Source organism: Hyla sarda, chromosome 3 (genome assembly GCF_029499605.1).
Source record: "Hyla sarda isolate aHylSar1 chromosome 3, aHylSar1.hap1, whole genome shotgun sequence".
Lineage (NCBI taxonomy): Eukaryota > Metazoa > Chordata > Amphibia > Anura > Hylidae > Hyla > Hyla sarda.
Window position 1 is genome coordinate 308,212,800 of NC_079191.1, and position 22,256 is coordinate 308,235,055.

General features: G+C 46.5%; 1 protein-coding gene across 1 annotated transcript in view; it reads right to left on the bottom strand.

Annotated features, from left to right (window-relative positions):
• Positions 1-20,516, bottom strand: part of LOC130362475 (protein unc-93 homolog A-like) — a 93,797-nt gene extending 73,281 nt beyond the window's left edge. The window contains exon 1 of the mRNA XM_056567021.1: positions 20,456-20,516. The gene's annotated coding sequence lies outside the window, so the exon portion shown is untranslated. The remainder of the gene's footprint in view (positions 1-20,455) is intronic.
• Positions 20,517-22,256: the final 1,740 nt, after the last annotated feature.

Consider the following 22,256-nt stretch of genomic DNA (forward strand, 5'->3'; position numbering starts at 1 on the left):
GATATTTAACTGTTATTTATTTTCTTGTTAAATAAATGGGCCACTCGTCCCAATTTTTCCACAATATGTGTCAGTGTCCTTTTTGAGAAAAAGGGGGTTATAATCAGTTGTGAGTGGGTTTAGAGGGGAAGGGATGTATCTAAAATCCCATCCAGTCATGGGAGCAAACAGAGCGAGGGGTTTTAGTGGCCCTCCCATATGGAATAGGGGGTAATTTGGGTTCCAGGAGGGATGGCAAGGTAATGGGGGTATAAGGGGTTAATTTACTGCTGCCCCTTTAAGGTCGACAGGGAGGTCATCTGGAGCCGAGGGGGGGGGGAGTGTATTTAAAGGGTTTCTATACGGGAGGGTACTCACCAGTCGGCATATGGAAGCAGGAAAAAGGTCCCGCCCACCCGCCCCTTTTGTATTGTTGGTTGGGTAGTGATGGGTGGTGTGGCGTGTGAAAGGGTCCCGAGGGAGGTAGTAGTTTGAAAAATAAATGTTTGAGATTGTTCAATTGGGCCTCTTGGTGGTAGTTCTGGGCCTCAGGAGTTTGAAGGAAGGTGCAGAAGGTTATCTGGGTGCCCCTGGGCCAGGTTGTCATAGGCAGGGGTAAGAGCATGGTGCATAAGTCTGATTGGGGGAGGGGAGTGCTCTCCAGTGAACTTTGGTTATGTTTCTATGTATAAGATATTTAACTGTTATTTATTTTCTTGTTAAATAAACAGGCCACAAGGCCCAATTTTTCCACAATATGTGTCAGTGTCCTTTTTGGGAAAAAGGGGGTTATAATCGGTTGGGAGTGGGTTTAGAGGGGAAGGGATGTATCTAAAATCCCATCCAGTCATGCATCTAAGCCTGTTTTGAAAGGATCAACGATTTTTGTTGTGATCAGTTCCTGAGGTAGAATGTTTAATAAATTCACAGTTCTTATAGTAAAGAAGGCTTGTCACCTCTGGGGACTAAACCTTATTTAGGCTACTTTCATACTGCCATTAGGACTCGGCAGCGTGATGGCCGTCAGGGGAGCCGGGGAGAATAGCAAGAGAAAAATTACTACATGTGCTGTCTTTTCCTCCCACTACTCCCGCTACAAAATAACGGCGCCCAACAGACCCCATTATATGTAATGGGGTCCATCGGGACCAGTTATTGCCAATAGTCCCCCTTCCCAAAATGGCCATTAAAGAAAAGAAAAAAAAGAGTCTAATGGTCCTTTAAGGTCGGGGCACAACAGCAGTGTGAAAGTTACCTTAATGAGATGGAGAAAAATAACCCCTTGTCTTTTGAGAGGGCTTAACCTACAGCAGTTATTCCCACATTAATATTTTTTTTGCCATTTATATATTTAAATAAATTGATCATACCCCCCCTTAAAAGTTTCTTCTCAAGACTTAACAAATGTAATTATTTTAATCTTAATAAAGATGTTACATGCCCCTTATTAGTTTAATTGCGCACATTTGTACCTTCCTGCTCCAGAACATCCTATTTAGTGTCCAAAACTGACCAATTTATTCCAGATGACGCTGTACCAATGCTTTATAAAGCAGTAGTATTATGTTCCTGTCCCACTAGAACATGCCTCTTTTGATACATGACAATAACTTACAAGCCTTAAAAGCAGCTGCTTGATATTGCATGGTATTCTTTAGTCTATAATTTACAAGTACACGGAGATCCTACTCTATCAGTGACTCTCTATTTTTACTCCCCCAGGATATACGATGCATGCAGTTTTTTTTTTTAGCCTAGATGCAAAACTTTACATTTATCCACATTAGACCTCATTTGCCAAGTGGATGCCCACTATCATGCTGTGCCTCCCCATGTGCCCCCCCCCCTTCCAATTGAAATGTAAGTGGGCAAGTCAGTATGAAAGCTGCTATTATATAAAGATACTAGCTGAGTACCCAGCTGTAACGCCGAGCGCTCCGGGTCCCGCTGCTTCCACGGAGCGCTCGCGGCGTTACTCTGCTTGCAGCGCTCCGGTCGGCGCTGCTGACCGAGAGCGCTGCTACCCTGTCACCGGAGGGGATGCGATCCGTGGGACGGGACGTGCCCGTTCACGGATCGCATCCCATGTCCCTTCTCACCTGCTCCGTCCTTCCTCTGTCCCTGCCCGGCGTGCGCGGCCCCGCTCTCTAGGGTGCGCGCGCGCCGGCTCTCTGAAATTTAAAGGGCCAGTGCACCACTAATTGGTGCCTGGCCCAATCTAGTCCAATCACTGTTTCCCCTATAAAACTTCCCTTCCTGTCCCTGCCGGATCTTGTTGCCTAGTGCCTAGTGAAAGCGTTCCAGTGTGTCCTTGCCTGTGTTTCCAGAATCTCTGCTGTTACCCCTGACTACGAACCTTGCCGCCTGCCCTGACCTTTCTGCTACGTCTGACCTTGCCTTGCCTAGTCCTTTTGTACCATGCCATCTCAGCCGCCAGAGAGGTTACATAGTTAGTATGGTTGAAAAAAGACATACGTCCATCAAGTCCAACCAGGGACCAGGTTGAGTCGCTACTGGGAGGAACGACCTGGGGGTTACCTGCCGCAGCAAGTCCATCCCGCTTTGCGGCGGGCTCTGCTGAATACCAGTAACCCCTTAGACTCCGTTCCCCTGGTACGGCCCACACCATCACCTCTCTGGTACAGAGGATCCACTTCCAGTGTCCTCACCCTCCGCCAACCCGGATCCTGACAGTAGATCCGGCCATGGATTCCGCTGAGGTGCCGCTACCTAGCCTTGGAGACCTTTCCTCCGTTGTGGCCCAGCAGTCTCAACAAGTAGTCCAACAAGGACATCAGTTGTCACAACTGACTGCAATGGTTCAGCAACTTCTGATTCTACAGCCATCTTCTCCGCCAGTTCCTCAACTGCAAGCTGCCGCTTCCAGCACCAGAGTCCGTCTTTCTCTTCCGGATAAGTTTGATGGGGACTCTAAGTTGTGCCGTGGCTTCCTGACCCAATGTTCTCTGCACTTGGAGCTATTGGCTGACCAGTTTCCCACGGAACGGTCTAAGGTGGCATTCGTGGTCAGCTTATTCTCTGGAAAGGCGTTGTCTTGGGCCACTCCGCTTTGGGACCGCAACGATCCTACCACCGCTTCAGTCCAAACCTTCTTCTCAGAAATGCGCTCTGTTTTTGAGGAACCAGCCCGGGTTTCTTCTGCCGAGACGGCCTTGTTGAATCTTGTTCAAGGAAACTCTACAGTGGGCGATTACGCCATTCAGTTCCGGACTCTTGCCTCAGAATTAGCCTGGAATAATGAGGCTCTCTGCGCGACCTTCAAGAAGGGTTTATCCAGCCACATCAAAGATGTTCTGGCCGCACGAGAGATAACCTCAACCCTGTCTGAACTAATCCATTTGGCCACCCGCATTCATATGCGTTTTTCAGAAAGGCGACAGGAGCTACGCCAAGAAAAGGATCTCGTTCAGACCAGGCGGTTTCCCCGCCCAACACCTCTCTTCCAGCATCCGCTGCAACCTGTGATTGTGCCTTCCGCCGAGGAGGCTATGCAAGTGGATCGGTCTCACCTGACCCAATTTGAGAGGACTGGCCGCAGGAATGAGAACCTTTGCCTTTACTGTGCGAGCTCCGAGCATTTCCTGAAGGACTGTCCTATTCGTCCTCCGCATCTGGGAAGACGAACGCACCTAGTAAACGTGGGAGAGGCGTTACTGGGTGTGGATTCTACCTCTTCACGCTTAACTATTCCTGTACGAATTTCTTTGCCTGCTAAATCTGCCTTTTCTGCCGTGGCCTTTCTGGACTCAGGTTCAACAGGTAACTTCATTGAGGCCTCATTAGTCAACAGATTCAACATCCCTGTGACCCGTCTCGACAAGCCTCTCTTCATTTCTTCTGTCAGCGGACAGAATCGGGACTGTACCGTGTGCTATCGGACAGTGCCCTTGCGCATGAACGTAGGTGTCCTCCATCATGAGGAGATTGAATTTTTTGTGCTTCCCAACTGTACTTCTCAAGTTCTACTAGGCTTGCCTTGGCTCCAGCTCCACTCTCCTACTCTCTCGGTCTTCTGGGGACATTAGAAGTTGGGGTCCTATCTGTCACCTGCGATGCCTTAAGACCTTACCCATCAGTCAAGTAACCATCGCTTCTTCTCTGCCAGGCCTGCCTAAGGCCTACCAGGACTTTTCCGATGTTTTTTGTAAAAAGCAAGCAGAGGTCTTACCTCCACATAGACCCTTTGACTGCCCTATTGACTTGCTTCCTGGTACTTCTCCACCGCGTGGCAGGATTTATCCGCTCTCTGCCCCAGAGACCCAAGCCATGTCCGAGTATATTCAAGAAAATCCAAAAAAAAAGATTTATCAGAAAATCTTCGTCTCCTGCTGGAGCAGGATTCTTCTTCGTTGCTAAGAAAGATGGAACCCTACGCCCATGCATCGATTACCGAGGTTTAAATAAAATTACCGTTAAGAACCGTTACCCACTCCCCCTTATCTCTGAATTGTTTGACCGTCTGCGGGGAGCGAAAATTTTTACCAAACTCTATATAATCTTATCTGTATAAGTGAAGGAGACGAGTGTAAAACTGCATTCAACACCCGTGACGGACATTTTGAGTATCTTGTCATGCCTTTCGGCCTTTGCAACGCCCCAGCAGTTTTCCAGGACTTTGTCAATGAGATTTTTCGTGACTTGCTATATACTTGTGTAGTGGTCTACCTGGATGACATTCTTATTTTTTCTTCTAACCCTGAGGAACATCGCCTCCATGTCCGTCAGGTGTTACAGCGCCTACGCAAAAATCACCTTTACGCTGAGATTGAAAAGTGTCTCTTTGAACGCAGTAGTCTACCTTTCTTGGGTTACATTGTGTCCAGCCAAGGCCTTCAAATGGACCCTGTCAAACTCTCTGTGGTTCTGGATTGGCCACGCCCCTCTGGATTGCGAGCTATTCAATGCTTCCTCGGGTTCGCTAATTACTATCGTCAATTTATTCCCCACTTCTCCACCATCGTTGCACCTATTGTAGCATTGACCAAAAAAGACGCGAACCCGAGGTCCTGGCCATCTATGGCGGAGGAGTCCTTTAATCTACTCAAGGCTGCCTTCGCTTCTGCACCTGTCCTGTCCAGGCCTGACCCCTCAAAGCCTTTTATCCTTGAAGTAGATGCTTCTTCTGTTGGTGCCGGTGCCGTTTTAATTGAAAAGACCACTACTGGGAAAAATCGCACATGTGGCTTTTTCTCCAAGACCTTCTCTCCTGCAGAAAAAAATTATTCGATTGGAGATCGTGAGCTTTTAGCTATTAAATTGGCACTCGAGGAGTGGAGACATCTTTTAGAAGGGTCCCTGCATCCCATCATCATTTACACGGACCATAAAAATTTATCGTATCTCCAGACTCCCCAGCGATTAAATCCTCGCCAAGCTAGATGGACATTGTTTTTTGCCCGCTTCAATTTTGAAATTCATTTTCGTCCAGCTGACAAGAACGTTAAAGCTGACGCACTATCACGTTCCACCGATGTTTCCGAATCTGAAGCCCCTCCATAGCACATCATACCTCCTGAGTGTCTCATCTCCTCCGCTCCTACCACTCTTGTGCAAGTTCCTCCAGGGAAGACCTTTGTACCTCCACGCCTTCGCCACAAAATTCTTAAATGGGGTCATTCTTCTCTTTTGGCCGGACATGCTGGTGTCAAGAAGTCGGAGCAGTTGATTTCCAGACACTATTGGTGGCCCACCTTGCAGAAGGATGTGACAGATTTTGTTCGGGCTTGTACTACCTGTGCCCGTGACAAGACTCCACGCCAGAAGCCGGCAGGTCTCCTCCTTCCTTTACCTGTACCTGAACAGCCATGGTCCCATATTGGTATGGACTTCATCACCGATCTGCCACCTTCCAGCAATAATACAGTCATCTGGGTGGTCGTTGATCGTTTTTCTAAAATGGCTCATTTTGTTCCTCTGCCGGGTCTTCCTTCTGCGCCTCAATTGGGGAAACAATTTTTTCTTTCTATTTTTCGCTTCCACGGGCTTCCCACGAACATCGTCTCAGACAGAGGCGTCCAGTTTGTTTCTAAATGTTGGAGGGCACTCTGCAGTCAATTAAAAATCAAACTAAATTTTTCTTCTGCTTACCACCCTCAATCCAACGGTCAAGTGGAAAGAGTAAATCAGATACTTGGTGACTACCTACGACATTTTGTCTCCTCTCGCCAAGACGATTGGGTGGACCTCTTGCCCTGGGCTGAATTTTCGTACAATTTTAAAAACTCTGAGTCTTCTTCCAAATCCCCATTTTTTTGTGGTGTACGGCCGTCACCTGCTTCCCCCCCCCCCCCTCCCTATCCCCACTTCCTCTGAGGTTCCTGCCGTTGATGAATTGACGCAAGATTTTTCTTCCATTTGGCGTGAGACTCAAAAGTCGCTTCTACTGGCCTCATCTTGAATGAAGGCGCATGCTGATAAAAAGAGAAGGGTTCCTCCGGTATTTTCCCCTGGTGACAAGGTATGGCTTTCTGCTAAGTATATTTGATTCCGTGTACCCAGTTACAAGTTGGGCCCCTGATTTTTAGGGCCTTTCAAAGTCAAAAAACAAATCAACCCTGTCTCTTACCAACTTCATCTGCCCCCCTCTCTCCGTATTCCTAACTCCTTCCTTGTCTCTCTACTCAAACCTGTTGTTCTTAACCGCTATTCTCCCAAAGTCATTCTTCCTGCTCCTGTCTCTGGATCCTCTGATATCTTCTCTGTGAAAGAGATCCTCGCCTCCAGGGTTGTCCGAGGTAAAAGATTTTTTCTCGTTGATTGGGAGAATTGTGGCCCCGAAGAGAGGTCCTGGGAACCCGAGGTCAATGTCCTTGATAAGGAACTCATTCGTAGATTTCTGGGTTCCAAAAAGAAGGGGAGACCCAAGGGGGGGGGGGTACTGTAACGCCGAGCGCTCCGGGTCCCGCTGATTCCCCCGAGCGCTCGCGGCGTTACTATGCTTGCAGCGCTCCGGTCGGCGCTGCTGACCGAGAGCGATGCTACCCTGTCACCGGAGGGGATGCGATCCGTGGGACGGGACGTGCCCGTTCACGGATCGCATCCCATGTCCATTCTCACCCGCTCCGTCCTTCCTCTGTCCCTGCCCGGCGCGCGCGGCCCCGCTCTCTAGGGCACGCGCGCGCCGGCTCTCTGAAATTTAAAGGGCCAGTGCACCACTAATTGGTGCCTTACCCAATCTAGTCCAATCACTGTTTCCCCTATAAAACTTCACTTCCCCTTCCTGTCCCTGCCGGATCTTGTTGCCTAGTGCCTAGTGAAAGTGTTCCAGTGTGTCCTTGCCTGTGTTTCCAGAATCTCTGCTGTTACCCCTGACTACGAACCTTGCCGCCTGCCCTGACCTTTCTGCTACGTCTGACCTTGCCTTGCCTAGTCCTTTTGTACCACGCCATCTCAGCCGCCAGAGAGGTTGAGTCGCTACTGGGAGGAACGACCTGGGGGTTACCTGCCGCAGCAAGTCCATCCCGCTTTGCGGCGGGATCTGGTGAATACCAGTAACCCCTTAGACTCCGTTCCCCTGGTACGGCCCACGCCATCACCTCTCTGGTACAGAGGATCATCTTCCAGTGTCCTCACCCTCCGCCAACCCGGATCCTGACACCAGCGTTGCCCGGTTTTTCCTTCCTAATCCTTGTTGTGGAGGAAAATCAAAAGAGGAAGCTTTTGACTTCATATCCCATCCTCATATATTGTTGTCATATCCCAACCCCATATCTTGTCCTCATATCCCGACCTCCTATCCCGACCTCCTATCCTGTCCTCCTTTCCCGTCCTCCTATCTCGACCTCCTATTCCGACTTCCTATGCTGTCCTCCTATCCCGTCCTTCTATCCTGTCCTTCTATCTCGACCTCCTATCTCGACCTCCTATCCCATCTTCATATCCCGTCCTCCTATCTCGACCTCCTATCTCGACCTCCTATCCCGTCCTCCTATCTCGTCCTCCTAATCCGTCCTCCTCTCTCGACCTCCTATGGCGACCTCCTATCCTGCCCTCCTATCCTGACCTCCTTTCCCGACCTCCTATCCCCTCCTCGTATCCCCTCCTCGTATCCTGTCCTCATATCCCGTCCTCGTATCCCGACCACCTATCTCGACCTCTTATCCCGACCTCCTATCCCATCCTCATATCCCATCCTTCTATCTCGACCTCCTATCCCGACCTCCTATCCCTACCCGTAATATGTGTGCCAGGTATTGAAATATCTCCAGCCGTACGGAAGTTATGTGGGAACATACATTTCCCATTGATTTGCATGGGACTTTAAACGAAAACCCCAACCCTCACAAATGGGGGTAGTTAAGGGTTAAATTAACTATCCTATATTTTAAGTGGACATATAAGTAACATGTGACCAAGTATTATCGAAATATCTCCAGCCGTTTGGAAGTTATGTAGGAACATATATTTCCCATAGACTTGTATGGGACTTTAAACAAAAACCCTGACCCTGGCAAATGGGGGTGAGTAAGGGTTAAATTACCTATCCTATGTTTGTTGTTGACATATAAATAACATTTGTGCCAAGTTTCATGTTAATATCTTTAGCCATTTGGACGTGATGCTGGAACATAAACACACACACACACATACACACACACACACATTGAGTTTTATATATATACTAGCTGAGTACCCGGCGTTGCCCGGTTTTTCCTTCCTAATCCTTGTTGGGGAGGAAAATAAACAAAGGAGGAAGCTTTTGACTTCATATCACGTCCTCATATATTGTTGTCATATTCCGACCTCCTATCCCGTCATCATATCCCGACCTCCTATCCCATCCTCCTATCCCGTCCTCCTATCCCGTCCTCCTATCACGTCCTCCGATCACGTCCTCCTATCCCTTCCTCCTTTCCCATCCTCATATCTCGACCTCCTTTCCCGTCCTCCTTTCCCGTCCTCCTATCTCGACCTCCTTTCCCATTCTCCTATCTCGACCTCCTTTCCCGTCCTCCTTTCCCGTTCTACTTTCCAGTCCTCCTATCCCGTCCTCCTATCCCGTCCTCCTGTCCTGTCCTCCTATCCCGTCCATTTATCCTGTCCTCCTATCCCATCCTCCTATCCTGTCCTCCTATCACATCCTCCGATCACGTCCTCCTATCCCGTCCTCCTTTCCCATCCTCATATCTCGACCTCCTTTCCCGTCCTCCTATCCCGTCCTCCTATCACGTCCTCCGATCACGTCCTCCTATCCCGTCCTCCTTTCCCATCCTCCTATCTCGACCTCCTATCTTGACCTCCCATCCCGACCTCATATCCAGTCCTCCTATCCCGGTTCTCCTATCCCTATCCTCCTATCCCGGTCCTCCTATCCCGTCCTCCTATCCTGTCCTCCTTTCCCATCCTCCTATCTCGACCTCCTTTCCCGTCCTCCTTTCCCGTCCTACTTTCCAGTCCTCCTATCCCATCCTCCTATCCCGTCCTCCTGTCCCGTCCTCCTATCCCGTCCATTTATCCCGTCCTCCTATCCCATCCTCCTATCCCGTCCTCCAATCCCGTCCTCCTATCCCATCCTCCTATCCCGTCCTCCAATCCCGTCCTCCTATCCCGCCCTCCTATCCTCTCCTCCTATCCCGTCCTCCTTTCCTGTCCTCCTTTCCCGTCCTCATATCTCGTCCTCCTTTCCCGTCCTCCTTTCCTGTCCTCCTTTCCCGTCCTCCTATCCCGTCCTCCTATCCTGTCCCCCTATCCAGTCCATCTATCCCGTCCTCCTAGCCCGTCCTCCTATCCCAACCTCCTATGCCGACCTCCTATCCGTCCTATCACGATCTCCTATCCCGTCCTCCTATCACGACCTCCTATCCCGTCCTCATATCTCGACCTCCTATCCCGTCCTCCTATCCCGACCTCCTATCCCGACCTCCTATCCCGACCTTCTATCCCGTCCTCCTATCCCCTCCTCCTATCCCGACCTCCTATCTCGACCTCCTATCTTGACCTCCCATCCCGACCTCATATCCAGTCCTCCTATCCCGGTTCTCCTATCCCTATCCTCCTATCCCGGTCCTCCTATCCCGGTCCTCCTATCCCGTCCTCCTATCCCGACCTCCTATGTCGATCTCCTACCCCGACCCGTAATATGTGTAACAGTTATTGTAATATCTCCAGCCGTACGGAAGTTATGTAAGAACTGCATTTCCCATTGATTTGCATGGGACTTTAAACAAATACCTCGAAACCTCACAAATGGGGGTAGTTAAGGGTTAAATTAACTATCCTATATTTTAAGTGGATATATAAGTAACATGTGGCCAAGTATTATCAAAATATCTCCAGCCGTTTGGAAGTTATGCAGTAACATATATTTCCCATGGACTTGTATGGGACTTTAAACATTAACCCCGCCCCTGGCAAATGGGGGTGAGTAAGGGTTAAATCACCTATCCTATGTTTGTTGGTGACATATTAGTAACATGTGTGCCAAGTTTCATGTTAATATCTTTAGCCGTTAGGACATGATGCTGGAACATACACACACACACACACGTTGAGTTTTATATATATAGATAGATATAGAAGCATTTTACAAAATTACTGAGGACCAGAGCGACCAATCCTGCAATTGCAGGGCAGAAGAACTGGTCCACACCGAGTATGGTCTCTCAGGTATGGAGGCAGGAAGCACAGAATGACAGTAAGCTGGCCCTCCCTTTTCTTGGGGTCACATGGAGCAGTCAGCCTGTGAGGAGTGACCTCAGCCTGGCCAGAAACTGGATGAAATGGTTGGAGGCAGGGCCAAAACTAGGGGGGAGCCTAAGTGAAACAGACTGCAGGACAAGTAGAGACAGGTCCCCTGGTCCAGTGGAGAAGATAAGAAGACAACAAACAGAGAAGTGAGCAGAGGCCCGAGATGGTGAAGGTTACATGGGCTGCAACCAAACCTGCTGGTGAATCGAGACCAGAAACAACCCACTGTCGTTCTGCTATGCCCCAGAGCCCCCTGGGTAGTAAACTCATCACCATGCCCCATTTCCAAAGCTGTCGCTTCCCCTTTGGCCAATTATCCATTATAGTCTTCGGCAGTGTTTCCCAAACATGGAGCCTCCGGTTGTTGCAAAACTACAACTTCCAGCATGCCCAGGCAGTTTAAGGCTGTCTAGGCATGCTGGGTGTTATAGTTTTGCAACAGCTGGAGGCATTATGGTTTGGAAACACTGGTCTATAGTGATAGATCAGTGAAACAGATGTTTAATAGTGTCAGCTATCACCCATAGGCTATAATGGTATCTGTTTAGCAGACTAGATGTATACACACTCACAGCTAATATGTTGCACAGATCCCAGGTTAGTCTATGGGTGATGGATGCCACCATTACCTAAAGGCAATCTCTACCCAGTGACATCTGCATGATCCTGCTGGTACAGGGTCATCATGCTGGTGATGCTGATTTCAATGCTGTTTTGATATGTGTCCCTGTTCCTGAGTTGTACCCAACAATCTAAATATGTAGAAGAAGAAGTGCTTTGGTGTGTAGGGTGTTTCCAGCCTCTTGGTGCGCTATTATGTCTCCGGCTCAGACTTGTACAACACTCCCTCATAACTGCACATGCACTACTCCCGGAAGCATGGCCAGTACAGTGACTATATGGGTCGGCTGTGATGGAGATGTCACAGCATGTATTTGCTATGTGGTTGTAGACAGAGCCATGAATATTTGTGAAGAATTGTAGTAAAAGGCTGAGCCCGGCATAAAAGTGCACCAAGAGGCTGGGAATACCGCTAAACACCAAAGCACTTCTTCTTCTACATTTGGATTTTTGGTTTTGATACAGGGCCACCTATCAAAACAGTTGAACATCACTGAAAACAGCATCACCTGCATGATGACCCTGTACCAGCAGGTTAGTGCAGATGATGCTGGGGACAAATTCCCTTTAACCCCTACAGGACCCATGATGTAACGGTACGTCCCGACACCCTGGGTCTTAAGGACCAGGGACGTACATTTACGTCATGGGCAGTTCTAGTCCCCACCGGGCGGGGATCGGAGCGGGATGCCTGCTGAAATCATTCAGCAGGCATCCCGTGCAAATGCCCAGGGGGGTCATCAGACCCCCCCATGTCGGCGATCGCGGCAAATCGCAAGTTAATTCACCCTTGCGATTTGCGCGATTACGGGTCTATAGTGACCCGGTGACCCGGAATGTAAGGGGGATCGCGGGTGTCTAAGACACCCACGATCCCCCTGAAGCGATAGGAGTGAGGTGGCACGGGTGCCACCCCTCCTATCCCTGCTATTGGTGGTCTAGACGCGACCACCAATAGCAGATCGGGGGTGGGGGGGGGTTTACTTTCGTTTTCCCCGTCCTGCCCTCCCACAATAGGCGGGGCAGGACGGGGAAACGACGGGGACCGGCGCCGAAGATCCACTTACCGATCCGGGCGGGCGACGGAGGCTGCAGGCGACGGAGATCGGCGGGCGGCGATGACATGCGGCTGGATCCGACGGAAGCCGATGAGTTGCCTAGCAACATCTGGAGGGTACAGTTTGAGACCACTATATAGTGGTCCCTAAACTGTAGCCCTCCAGATCTTGCAAAACTACAACTCCTAGCATGCTCAAACAACTGTTTGCTGTCAGGGCATGCTGGGAATTGTAGTTTTGCAACAGCTGGAGGACCACAGTTTGGAGATCACTTTGCAGTGTTCTCTAAAATTGTAGCCCTCCAGATGCAAAACTGCAAATCCCAGCATGTCCAAACAGCAATCAGCTGTCTCGGCATGCTGGGAGTTGTAGTTGCGTACCTCCAGCTATTGCATAACTACATCTCCCAGCATGACCTTCGGCGATCAGTACATGCTGGGAGTTGTAGTTTTGCAACAGCTGGAGGCACACTGGTTAGAAAATACTGAGTTAGGTAACAGAACCTAACTGAAGGTTTTCCAACCACTGTGCCTCCAGCTGTTGCAAAACTACAACTCCACGGTCTGTCAGTACATGCTGGGAGTTGTAGTTTTGAAACAGCTGGAGGTTTGCCCCCCCATGTGAACGTACAGGGGACATTCACACGGGCAGGCTTACAGTAAGTTTCCTGCTTCAAGTTTGGGCTGCGGCAAATTTTTCGCCGCAGCTCAAACTTCTAGCGAGAAACTCACCGTAACCCGCCAGTGTGAATGTACCCTAAAAACACTACACTACCACATAATAAAGAGTAAAACACTACATATACACCCCCTTACACTGTCCCCCCAATAAAAATGAAAAACGTATTGTATGGCAGTGTTTCCAAAACGAAGCCTCCAGCGGTTGCAAAACAACAACTCCCAGCATTTCCCGACAGCCACTGACTGTCCAGGCATGCTGGGAATTTAGCAACAGCTGGAGGCACCCTGTTTGGGAATCACTGGCAAAGAATACCCCTATGTCCACCCCTGTGCAATCCCTAATTTAGTCCTCAAATGCACATGGCGCTCTCTCACTTCGGAGCCCTGTCGTATTTCAAGGAAACAGTTTAGGGCCACATATGGGGTATCTCCGTACTCAGGAGAAATTGCACTACAAATTTTGGGGGGCTTTTTCTCCTTTTACCCCTTATGAAAAGGAAAAGTTGGGGCTACACCAGCTTGTTAGTGTAAAAAAATAAAATAATTTACACTAACATGCCGGTGTTGCCCTTTACTTTTTATTTTCACAAGCGTTAAAAGGAAAAAAAGACCCCCAAAGTTTGTAACGCAATTTCTCCTGAGTACGGAAATGCCCCATATGTGGGCGTAAAATGCTCTGCGGGCGCACAACAAGGCTCAGGAGTGAGAGCGCACTATATACATTTGAGGTCTAAATTGGTGATTTGCACAGGGGTGGCTAATTTTACAGCGGTTCTGACATAAACCCCCCCAAAAAAATACCCACATGTGACCCCATTTTGGAAACTACACCCCTCATGGAATGTAACAAGGGGTACAGTGAGCATTTACACCCCACAGGTGTCTGACAGATTTTTGGAACAGTGGTCCGTGAAAATGAAAAATTTTATTTTTCATTTGCACAGCCCACTGTTCCAAAGATCTGTCAAACGCCAGTGGGGTGTAAATACTCACTGCACCCCTAATTACATTCTGTGAGGGGTGTAGTTTCCAAAATAGGGTCACATGTGGGGGGTTCCACTGTTCTGGCACCACGGGGGGCTTTGTAAACGCACATGGCCTCTGACTTCCATTCCAAACAATTTTTTTCCCAAAAGCTCAATGGCGCTCCTTCTCTTCTGAGCATTGTAGTGCGCCAGCAGAACACTTGACGTCCACACATGGGGTATTTCCATACTCAGAAGAGATGGGGTTACAAATTTTGGGGGGTCTTTTCTGCTATTAACCCTTGCAAAAATATGAAATTTGGGGGGAAACACACATTTTAGTGAAAAATTATTATTATTTTTTTACATATGCAAAAGTCGTGAAACCCCTGTGGGGTATTAAGGCTCACTTTATTCCTTGTTACGTTCCTCAAGGGGTCTAGTTTCCAAAATGGTATGGCATGTGTTTTTTTTTTGCTGTTCTGGCACCATAGGGGCTTCCTAAATGCAACATGCCCCCCAAAAACCATTTAAGAAAAACGTACTCTCCAAAATCCCCTTGTCGCTCCTTCGCTTCTGAGCCCTCTACTGCGCCCGCCGAACAATTTACATAGGCATATGGGGTGTGTCCTTACTCGAGAGAAATTGGGCTACAAACATAAGTATAAATTTTCTCCTTTTACCCCTTGTAAAAATAAAAAAATTGGGTCTACAAGAACATGCGAGTGTAAAAAATGAAGATTGTGAATTTTCTCCTTCACTTTGCTGCTATTCCTGTGAAACACCTAAAGGGTTAAAACACTGACTGAATGTCATTTTGAATACTTTGGGGGGTGCAGTTTTTATAATGGGGTCATTTGTGGGGTATTTCTAATATGAAGACCCTTCAAATCCACTTCAAACCTGAACTGGTCCCTGAAAAATAGTGAGTTTGGAAATTTTGTGAAAAATTGGAAAATTGCTGCTGAACTTTGAAGCCCTCTGGTGTCTTCCAAAAGTAAAAACTTGTCAATTTTATGATGCAAACATAAAGTAGACATATTGTATATGTGAATAAAATTTTTTTTAATTTGGAATATCCATTTTCCTTACAAGCAGAGAGCTTCAAAGTTAGAAAAATGCTAAATTTTCAAATTTTTCATCAAATTTTGGGATTTTTCACCAAGAAAGGATGCAAGTTACCATAAAATTTTACCACTATGTTAAAGTAGAATATGTCACGAAAAAACAATCTCGAAATCAGAATGATAACTAAAAGCATTCCAGAGTTATTAATGTTTAAAGTGACAGTGGTCAGATGTGCAAAAAACGCTCTGGTCCTGAGGTGTAAAATGGCCTGGTCCTTAAGGGGTTAAGCAATGGTGGTATCCATCACCTATAGACTAGAAACTGTCTAACAAATAGCTTGCAAGTGTGTACATGTTTAGTCTGCTAAGCATATTCCATTATAGCCTATGGGTGATAGCCAAACATGCTACCATGCTCCATCAACCAATCAGAATACAGGATATATTATCATAAAAGTGACAGTTAGCATCTCATCTTCTTTTGCTGCTCAGCAGTGATCAGATGAGTATTTTCTGTCTCTTCATATTATCAATTTTATATTTAATTTAATATTATTTTGTGTCTATAATTCATTTATTTACACTTAATTTGTTATTTTAATTATTTAATTACTTCTTTATTTATTTTATTGTTTATTTCATTATTTATTTATTCATTTCCCTTTATATATTTATTTATTTTTTCTATCTCAACCATTGTCTTTTGGTTGGCAATCCTTCTATATATATATATATATATATATATATATATATATATATATATATATGCATTTTTTCCCATTTTTGTTATATATTCCTGGAGTATTTGTAATCCTTTACCCCCTATTTTCTGTCTCCATTTGCAAGCGCAGCAAGCACCTTGTCCTGGAGTTGTAGGAACGGAGCAAGCGCTCATTACGCATGCGCAATGGACATATATGCAATGTCTGGCTAGCACAGTCTAACCCGATACACCGGGATAATAAACCGGTTGTAGTGCGGGTGAAATACTTCCCGGTACAGATCACACTTCCAACTGTGTAAAATTCAAACTCCCCGCGATTCTGATGAGAGCAGGAGATTGCACCTGTGTAGTGTAACCTAGGGTGACCATAACTAAGAATATAACACTGTATGTGCAGGGAGGGAGAAGGAGATAGGGTTGTTAGGTCTATGTATAGGTGTGAGTGTGTATATGTAGTAGTGTTGAGTGTGTGTATGTAGCAGAGTTGAGTGTGTGAGTGTGTGTATGTAGCAGAGTTGAGTGTGTAAGTGTGTGTATGCAGCAGAGGGGAGTGTGTGAGTGTGTGTATTAGGCAGAGCTGAGTGTGTGTGAATGTGTGTATGTAGCAGAGCTGAGTGTGTGAGTGTGTGTATGTAGCAGAGCTAATTGTGTGAATGTGTGTATGTAGCAGAGCTGAGTGTGTATATGTAGCAAAGTTGAGTGTGTGCGTGTGTGTATGTAGCAGAGTTGAGTATGTGTGTGTATGTAGCAGAGTTGAGTGTGTATGTGTATGTATCAGAGTTGAGTGTGTAAGTGTGTGTATGTAGTAGAGCTAAGTGTGTGAATGTGTGTATGTAGCAGAGTTGAGTGTGTGTATGTAGCAGAGCTAAGTGTGTGAATGTGTGTATGTAGCAGTGCTGAGTATGTGAGTGTGTATATGTAGTACAGTTGAGTGTGTGTATGTAGCAGAGCTGAGTGTGTGTGTGTATGTAGCAGAGCTGAGTGTTTGAGTTTGTGTATGTAGCAGAGTTGAGTGTGTGAGTGTGTATGTAGCAGTGTTGAGTGTGTGAGTGTGTATGTAGCAGAGTTGAGTGTGTGAGTGTGTGTATGTAGCAGAGCTGAGTGTGTATGTAGCAGAGTTGAGTTTGTGTGTGTGTTAGGCGGAGTTGAGTGTCTGCGTGTGTGTATGTAGCAGGGTTAAGTGTGTGGGAGTGTGTGTATGTAGCAGAGCTAAGTGTGTAAATGTGTGTATGTAGCAGAGCTGAGTGTGTGTGTGTATATGTAGCACAGTTGAGTGTGTGAGTGTGTATGTAGCAGAGTTGAGTGTGAGTGTGTATGTAGCAGAGTTGAATGTGTGAGTGTGTGTATGTAGCAGAGCTGAGTGTATGAATGTGTGTATGTAGTAGAGCTGAGTGTGTGAATGTGTGTTTGTAGCAGGACTGAGTGTGTAAATGTGTGTATGTAGCAGAGCTGAGTGTGCAAGTGTGTGTATGTAGCAGAGCTGAGTGTGTGGTTGTGTGTATGTAGCAGAGTTGAGTGTGTGGTTGTGTGTATGCAGCAGAGTTGAGTGTGTATGTAGCAGAGATGAGTGTGTGAATGTGTGTATGTAGCAGAGCTGAGTGTGTGATTGTGTGTATGTAGCAGAGCTGTGTGTGTATATGTAGCAGAGCTGAGTGTGAGTGTGTATATGTAGCAGAGCTGAGTGTGTGTATGTAGCAGAGTTGAGCATGTGAGTGTGTATGTAGCAGAGGTGAGTTTGTGAGTGTTTGTATATGTGCTATAAATGATTGGTTGCTATTGGCAACTGTTACAATAATTTATATATATATATATATATATATATATATATATATAAAAACAAATATATGTATCTAACAGTTGCCAATAGCAACCAATCATTCATAGCAGTTGTAACAAGACTATACTACATGCCTGGACTGTTAAAATAGCTGGAGTTATTCGCATGGATATTGTATGAGAAATGCCATTACCAGAGAATGCAGCCGGTCGTATGATTCCACACGAATCCTTTGTGCTCTGAATAGGTGGCCGCCATTTTGGGACTTTGCACGTCTTGCGCACAAACAGCGGTTTTTGCCCGTCAACGCGTGGAACTAAAAACGGATACGCAAACAGGGGAACACCGCTGAAACCTCCATGCGCCCAGAACTGCGGGCTGGAACTACCGAATAACCGGCCGTTCGGTAGTTATACTTGTGACGGATCCTAGAGTCACCCTACCTACTTGGATGGACTTAAGGACATCACTATTTGTACCCCTCAGTTTATGTTGTCCAGTGACATAAAGCTGAGAGTTAAAATACTTTTACTTACTGTTTTCATACACTTTCTGTGCACAATACACCTTTTGCACTCAAGGCACTGTATAGGGAGAGCTAATTACCTTTGTTGGATTATCTCCCAGACTATCTGTCACCTGTATTGCCTTTATTGGATTATCTCACAGACTACCTGTCACCTGGATTACCTTTGTTGGATTATCTCCCAGACTACCTGTCACCTGTATTGCCTTTATTGGATTATCTCCCAGACTACCTGTCACCTGTATTGCCTGTATTGGATTATCTCCCAGACTACCTTCCACCTGTATTGTCTTTACTGACCCTTTCCCCTGTGATGTCCTTCCTATAAAAGAAGACACTTGTTCCACAATAAACAGTTCTTCTTGACCCTTCAAGCGTAGCCTCGTCTCGTTCTTGAAAATGGATTATTTGGGAATATTACTCTACTCTTTTTACAGCTAAACCTGACTCTCCCTCTGGATATCGTGAATAGGATTATACCAGCTTTACTTTGACACAGCAGCTTGCAGGGAAAAGGACGTCATCAACGGCTGATACCCTCTCTCTACATGGGTAGCCGTTACAGCAGTGTTGTCCAAACTGCTGCCCTATAGATGGTGCAAAACTACAATTCACAGAGTTCCTGTACAACCTTCAGCATGCCTGGGTAGCCTTAGTGTGTCAGGGCATGCTGGGAGTTGTAGTTTTGCACCATCTGTAGGGAAGCAGTTTGGACAACACTGCTGAAGGGGTTACTGTATTGTATGTATCCATCATGCAGTGTCTTTATCCTGTCAGCATTTAATGTTATCTCTTTGCTAGGAATGTAGCCGCGAAGGTTAATTAACCATATTAGGACTTCCTATTCTTACATGTGTTATGGCTTTCTCGATCATCTGTCTCTCCCATGAATTCTCTCAGAAACCTCCGTATACCTAATATTATAGGCTAGAGATTATACCAAATATTTGAGTGACGGAAGGAGGGGTGCAACCCCCCCCCCCCTATATTATGTGCTTACGGACTACTGAATAAACTAGAGTGAATTTGACCAGACAAACTGTTGTTACGTGTTATTTCTGGTAGATTCATTCTCCTGGATCCAGATAAAGACTTAAATCAAGCTAACCACCGAAGTTCGGTACCAGGGGTACCTTGATAAGATCAGATCTCCTTACAATCTGGGGGCTCGTCCGGGATCGAGAAAGTCATCCCCGGATCTGTATGAGGGATATCTGTTTTATCCTCTGTCTGATCCGAGGGCACTGACAGCGTCTCGATCCAAGTAAGTAGAACCATTTACTTAGAAACTTCAGGAGGTTGCTGTGTCTGGGACACAGAGTGTCAGGGACACAATAAACAAAGGCTCTGGGAGTCATAGGTGATTATAAGAGGTGCTCCGGGAGCCCCATATCACCTTAGTCAGAGATAAGTGCACTTAAAACTAAAAGAAGCTGTTCGGGGAACAGAAGGTTACAAGCTTGATTTAACTCTTATATATATATATGTAGTTTGTAATAATAAGAAATTTTAGAAGTGATAAGATCATTTGTTTGTGTGAGACGTTGACCGGGTGGTAAGTGTACGGTCAAATCTCACTGTGATTTTTTTGTACTAACATCATTGACTGTGTAAAATTGCATGCGTTGTGGAGAGCTGCAAGACGCCCCACCCCTCTGGCTAGGAGAGAATCTGTTGACCCAGAGACCGGTGAACGCAAGTGGTGGCTCAAAACAGCACTAGTCGATAGGGGTTTTGGGAGAGTGAGCAAACATTAAAACATGAGTCCGCTGATCAGTTGACAGGAATTGTCGGAGCCTTTGCGGTTCAATACAGCCAGTCCTGACAGTGATTGTATGATCACACTCCAAAACCAAACATACTAACATGGGAGCAAAAGGCTCTAAAACTAAGTACCCTAAACCAGAGCCAGGGGAAACTTGCAAATGTTATGTAACCCGTGTTAGTCCAAAAAAACTATTACCTGATCAATCCATGGGTAGACGATTTAGCAGGCTGGACTGAGGTAATGGATGCTGCAGATCCATTCCCCAGAGACAGTGACAATAGTGTGTTTCATATGGATATGGTCAAAGGACTATGTCTGGGTGATAAGGCAGCCTGGCCGCATTTCGATGCGGACCCTTCCTGGGACATGGATTATATGTCCAAGGGAGGAAAACAGTGGCTAGAAATAGCCCCCCATTGGTATGATGCAGGTAATAAGAAAAGGAATAAACCACAGCTGTCCCAAAGATGATAGGTCCCTTCATGAGATAGAACGGGAAATAAGTTTGAAAGGGAGAGACCAGAAATTTCCACCACCACCCCCTTCACCATATAACAGACCCCCTCCAGTAGTGCCTCAGTACCCAGTGTTGACTCCAGATGAAGACGATGCAGTCACAGCAGTCATAACTAGGAGAGCTCCCCAGCCACAACCTTTAGCAGAATTAGCATGAGAGAAGGGAGCTGCAGGAAGAGATAAGGACGCTGGTGCTCAAGGAGTTACTAGTGGGGGGTCCAGACCCGCAGTATGTCTGATAAACAAGAAGCAAGTGAAGAAGTTAAAATGTTTTCCCCTTTTCTAACAGCAGGACAGCATCTTATAAAAAAAAGCCCATAGATCTAGAGACCATTGACAGGGAATACATTACAGATCACACTTTCAGCATTATACCTGAGTGCCCCGTGAGTCTTCTTGGGAGAGATCTGTTTGTAAAGCTGGGATTGCAGCTCACAGTTGAATACAACGGTATCAGTATATACTCTGATGCTTTGCCCATTGTAACTCCACTGATTTTTACAAACATACAGGAACACCCAGAGCTAGGGGACATAGACCCATCACTGTGGGCAAATGGGGACTATGACACAGGGCTCATTGATTGCACACCATACAAAGCTACCCTAAGGGAAGGCAGTACACCTGTATATCAGAAACAATACCCCCTTTCAAGAGAATAACTTGATGGACTTAGGTCAATGATAGAAGAATTCCTAGAAAAAGGAATCCTAGAAGAGGTGATTTCACCCTACAGCACGCCCGTCAATCCAGTGACAAAGGCAGATGGTACTACCCGCTTTGTACAGGATTTGAGGGCAATAAACAACATCATTGTGCCTATTGCTCCTATTGTCCCAGATGTCAATTCACTTCTTTCTGCCATTCCTGCAGACGCTGTCTATTTCAGTGTGATAGATCTGAAGAATGCTTTCTTTTCTATCCCAGTTGATAAGGTGACCAGACCACTTTTTGCTTTTTCCTTTGACGGACGTCAACTGACCGGGTGCAGAATGCCCCAGGGATATGCTCATTCACCTGTTGTGTACAGCATAGTCCTCCAAGCCACATTAAAACCATGGTACTCCACCCAAGGTTCTGTGCTGCTGCAATATTTCGATGATTTGTTGTTATGTAGCATGTCAGCGGAGGCCAGCATTCAGGATGGTTTATCACTGTTACAATGGTTATCAGGATGTGGTCACAAAGTGGCACTTAAGAAAATGCAATGGTGTAAAACGCAGGTGAAATATTTAGGGTTTGTCCTCACAAAGGGAGAAAGGAGAATCAGCACAGAAAGGGTCAAGTCTATTGCGGGCCTGGTCACCCCGCACACCAAGAAATTAATGCTTTCCTTCCTTGGTATGATAAACTACTGTAGACAATGGATCCCTGATTGCTCCTACTATGACAATGTTCTGAGGCAAGCCACTCTGGAACAGAGTCCAGATTTGGTGAAATGGTCTCCTTGAATGTATGATGCATTTGATTATTTGAAATGTTCGCTCATGTCGAGTCCGGGGCTTGGCCTCCCATACTATAAAATGCCTTTTCACATGTTTGCCCACCAAAATTGTAAAACCATGGCGGGGGTACTGACACATGAACATGGAGGCAAGTTACGTCCTTGTGCATTTTTCTCAAAGGTGATGCCCACCTCTGTACAGGGGATGCCGGCATGTCTGCGTTCCCTTGCAGCCTGTGCAATGATGGTAGAACTGACAACTCCTATTACCCTGGGACACTTGACCTTCCTGCACACCACACATGATGTTGTAGGCTTACTTAAAGGTGTACATACACAGCACATGTCAGCACAAAGATTGGTGCTATCCAATTTTGCAGAAAAATCCAAAAACAGGATTGATCTGCAAAGAGGGGAAGCCGTG